Source organism: Solanum tuberosum, unplaced genomic scaffold (genome assembly GCF_000226075.1).
Source record: "Solanum tuberosum cultivar DM 1-3 516 R44 unplaced genomic scaffold, SolTub_3.0 scf00388, whole genome shotgun sequence".
Lineage (NCBI taxonomy): Eukaryota > Viridiplantae > Streptophyta > Magnoliopsida > Solanales > Solanaceae > Solanum > Solanum tuberosum.
In genome coordinates, this window is record NW_006239311.1 from 375,927 (window position 1) to 381,114 (window position 5,188).

At 32.6% G+C, this 5,188-nt stretch overlaps 1 non-coding gene across 1 annotated transcript; it reads left to right on the forward strand.

Moving 5' to 3' along the window:
- The first annotated feature begins 769 nt into the window (after positions 1-769).
- Positions 770-847, forward strand: MIR8026 (microRNA MIR8026). The gene has a single exon (NR_127188.1). It is a non-coding gene; the product is annotated as a microRNA MIR8026 (primary transcript).
- The last annotated feature ends 4,341 nt before the right edge of the window (positions 848-5,188 follow it).

Consider the following 5,188-nt stretch of genomic DNA (forward strand, 5'->3'; position numbering starts at 1 on the left):
TATATATATATATATATATATACTGTATTGATATTTTTAAGGTTTTTTGTTCAATAATTACTCTTTAGTCAATAATGTATATATTTTTGTTACATGTTTCTTATTCCTTTAGTATGTTGGATTTCAAAGCTTCATGAGTGTTGTCCCCTAGAATAATTAAGTTGCACTATCATTGGTGCAGTTACGATTGCTTTGGATTCTTCTCTATTATAATAATAATCACATAAAGAAATTTATGGCATTTCTTTTATTGTGATAATACTATACAAAAAGTTTTTTAAAACGGTGTTTTCCAGATATTTTTTAATTGCTATAGCTAGATGTCATACATAAGGAATATATTCTGAAAATTATTGACAAAGTAATTTGACCGTTATGATAAAATTAGTCTCTGAAAACGTGTGTTGCACGTGTGTGTTCTAATAAAATTAAACACAATGAAAAAAATACTTTTCCCTTTTGCATAACAAACAAAAAAAATGTGATCTCATAGAATTTACACAAATATGAAAAAGCTTCACAATATTAGGATTAAAATAAGAATCAGAAGTGAACTAAAAATATTTCCATAAAACCTTTGTTAGAAAGAAGCTGCGACCATGTAATTGTAAGATTAAATACTTTTAGGATCTTGAACACGATAATCTTACATAGAGATTGTTAGGTGCACATACTTGATGCGGAAGACATCATCACAGAGAGAAGCGGAAGCGTTAGTCATACTCCTTGCCCTAACTTTATGTTACCACAATCATCAACGATGGAATCAATGTAGAGAATATGTGGTAACCCTAATGAGTGGAGGAAGGACCAATTTATAGAGGTTATGACGTAATCTAGTACGTCCATCATGTAACCAATGTACAGATGAGATTTATTCCTTATTAAATATTATGTATGGTATTACTTGGGTTACAAGTAAACTTGGGCCATAAGTAAGAAATACTTAATAATAATTTTTACATTCTCCCACTTGGCCCAATGACCATATAACATTAATATTTCATAAACATTAGTTGCGTGTATGATAAATCTCTTCTATAATGTCCATCATACATACCACAATATAACAAACTACTAATGCGAGTTATGGCGGTTGTACATAAATTTTTAAGCTACATACTTCCTTCCATATACTACTACATTAGCAACTTATCATACTAGGTTCATAAGCTATAAAACATATAACATTATGGTCCACAATAATGTCTCATAGAGACTTATCTTGGAATATCTCAAAACAATAATGTATACACCATTATGAAGAAACAAAGAAATTCATTAATGTACATACAGAAACACATAATATGAGCTCAGAGTAGTAAAAACATCATAAAATGTATCAATCATAAGTACAACCAAGACCCATTATTTGAACATAATCTTTAAATATCTTTGGTTGTAAGCCTTTTGTTAACGGATCTGCAATCATGAGATCAATTCTAATATTCTCAAGTAACACTCTTTGTTTCTGAACTTCTTCCTTAACAATAAAGTATTTTAATTCCATATGTTTTGGCACATTTGGAGTACCTATCGTTCTTGGAGAAGAATACTGCTACAGCATTATCACAATAAATTTTCAGCAGCTTGGTAATGGTGTCGACAACCCCAAGTCCTGAAATGAAGTTCCGCAACCATAATGCATGAATTGTGGCTTCATAACATGCCACAAACTTTATTTGCAGTTTTTCATTAATCCATTCCAGGATTACTTTGATATCTTCCTAGCATTCCGACCGCAAAACTAATATCCGATCTTGTGCAAGTTTGAACATACATCAAACTTTCAACAAGAGAAGATGAAGGAATTGATTTCATTTCTTTTCGTTCTACATCATTCTTTGGGCATTGCATGAGATTAAATGTGTCCCAATTTTTTGAATAGGAACTATTCTTAATTGCTCATGTTAAATCTCTCTAGAACTCTTTCGATATAACCTTTTTGAGACAGTCCCAATAATCATTGTGATCTATCACGAAATATTTTTATCCCTATCACATAGGCTGCATCACCCATATCTTTCATTTCAAAGTTCATAGAGAGAAAATCTTTCATCTCACGCAATATGCCTAAATCATTAACAACAAGTAAAATGTCATCAACATACAGGACTAAAAATATAAACTTACTCCCACTGATCTTTTGGTATATGCACCAATCAACGGTAATTTCCTTAAATCCAAAAGATGTTATGGTATCATTAAACTTTATATACCATTGTCGTGAGGCTTGTTTGAGTCCATATATTGACTTCTTTAGCTTACACACCATTTAATCTTTTCCTTTAATTTTGAAATGCTCTGGTTGGTCCATACAAACATCCTCCTCGAGGTCTCCATTAAGAAAGGCAGTTTTCACATCCATTTGATGTAACTCTAAATCATAATGAGCTACCAAAGCCAAAACAATTCTTAATGAGTTTTTCTTTGAGACCGGTGAAAAGGTCTCTTTATAATCAATGCCTCCTTTTTGAGTGTATCACTTGGCAACAAGTCTGGCTTTATATCGTTCAATATTACCATTAGAACCGCGTTTGGTCTTGAAGACCCATCTACATCTGATTCTTTTAGAACTTTCTGGTAATTGAACAAGATCCCAAACTTTGTTGTATTCCATGAATTTTAACTCTTCATTCATGGCATCAATCCATTTATCAGACTCAGTGCTTTCTATGGCCTGTGAAAATAAAACCAAATCTTTATTAATTTCAATGTCAAAATCCGACTCTTGCAAATAAATCACATAATCATCTGAAATGGCCGATTTTCTTTCTCTTTGAGATTTTCTTAATGACACTGTTTGTGGTTCATTTGCGTCAGATACTTGTGAGTTAGTTCCTTCTTGAAGTGTTTCACCCAGATATTGCTCAACATTGTTAAAGTGCTCTTCAACAAGAGGAACACCATTTGTTATTGGTGTGGAAGTAGGTACATTCATGGGCAATGAAATATTTACCCTTACCTCATTGATTTTCACACTTTGACGTTCAACACTCCTACTAACTTCACCATTCTTAATGAATTTTGCATTACCGGTTTCAACAATTCTCAAACTATGATTTGGACAGTAAAACCTGTACCCTTTAGATTTCTCTGGATAGCCAATAAAGTAACCACTTACCGTTCGAGAATCTAATTTCTTTTCATGTGGATTATAAACTCTAGCTTTCACTTGACAACCCCAAACATGCAGGTGTCTTAAACTAGGCTTCCTTCCCGTCCACAGTTCAAAAAGGGTCTTTAAAACTGCCTTACTAGGAATTTTGTTTAATAAATATACAACGGTTTTAAGAGCATACATCCACAATGATTTGGGTAATGAGGAATTACTCATCATACTCCTAACCATATCTATATGTATTCGATTACGCCTTTCAGCAACACTATTTTGTTGAGGTGTTCCTGGCATAGTATACTGTTCACATATGCCATCTTCTTCGAGGAATTTTGCAAATGGACATGGACATTATCCTGATTCGTCATACTTTCCATAACATTCACCACCTCTATCTGACCTAATGATTTTCACTTTTATCTTATTGTCTTTCAACCTCATTAACATACACTTTGAGGGCATTCACTGCTTGAGATTTTTCTTTCAACAAATAGATAAATAAATAACGTGAAAAATCATCGATAAAGGTGATAATATATTTTTATCCACAAAAATATGGAACATCAAAGGGTCCGAAAATATTAGTGTGTATAATTACAAGAAACTGAGTGCTCCTTGTGGCACCTTTCTTGGTATGCTTGGTTTGCTTTCCTTTAATGCAATCCAAACATTATATCAAGATCAATAAAAATTCAGATTCGGAAGAATCTCATTCTTTACTAATCTTTTTTAATCTTTCTTTGGATATATGACCCAAACATTTATGCCACAAATAAGCAGAACTTTCATTTAGTGAAAGTGTCCTTCCTTTCTACAGGATCGACACACATCGGCCTTGAGTTCCTTATGAGCATCCTGTGGAACTTTAGCAGGTGTTTTTTAAAAAAAAAAACTTGTTGACCTTCACTTTAAGTCCTTTACCAGCTCCTTGACCCATGAGGTTAATGAAATGACCTCCTTATTTCTTAAGTCTTGACTCCTCTTGAGTAAGCATACTGGACAATTCACTAACATCCCACTTATCCTTAATAGTGTTATTGTTATTTGGAATGGTCCATACTAAAAAGGTAATGAGTTCAGAATAAACTGAACCAAGAAGGTGTCATCCACTTTCATCCCCAAGGTCGAAAGTCTTGCTGCAATGTTAGTCATCTCGATGATATGATTTTGCATACTGCGCGACCCATCAAACTTCATGGTCGTGAGTTCAGTCGTTAGTGTACCAGCGAGAGACTTATCAACAGAATGAAAATGTTCTTCCAAAAACTTCAGGTATTCCCTGGCACTTTCTGTTTGTGGAATAGTACTCTCAATGTTGTTAGCAACAATCATTCGCATGAACATAAGACTCAATCTGTTAGAGCGCTCCTATGATTTATGGAAAAACTTCTCATTCTCACTGCTCTTATAAGTAATGACAGTAGGTTTATCATTCAGTAGAGCCAAGTCAAGTTCCATCATACCTAAGTGAAACTACTTGTTCGTGCCATTCAGAGAAGTTCAATCCATTGAACACAGTAACAGACAAAGCATATGAATGAAAAGGAATAACTACAAATAGATATACATGCTCACAAATAAAAAATAATGTGAATTTAGTAAAACGATAAAAGTACATCGTAATTCTCCTTTGGGTAGATACTATGACACACTATCATAATTTAAATGCCATTTTTTAAATCTTTAATAGGAAATTAAATATATTTAACCAAACATATACGACATTTTTGGATATACAATATATCTTTGATTGAAAATATTAATTTACCTCATAATGTTCACTATTCGTAAAATGATTAATGCACCTTTGAGTAAATTCTTAAGTTCTAGCAATAGTGAAAGTAAATTTATCTATTTATTTTCAATATAGGCATTACATTAACTTTCATAGATAAATGACAATTTTATGAATGCACATTCTTCTTAACCATACTAGTTTGGCCACTTTGGTGACTAACAAACTATATAAATACAAATGCACACAAAATATCATAAAATTTTGTGCATGTGAATAATTTTATCCATTTTAGTTTGGCCACTTTGGTGACTAACAAACTATATAAATACAAA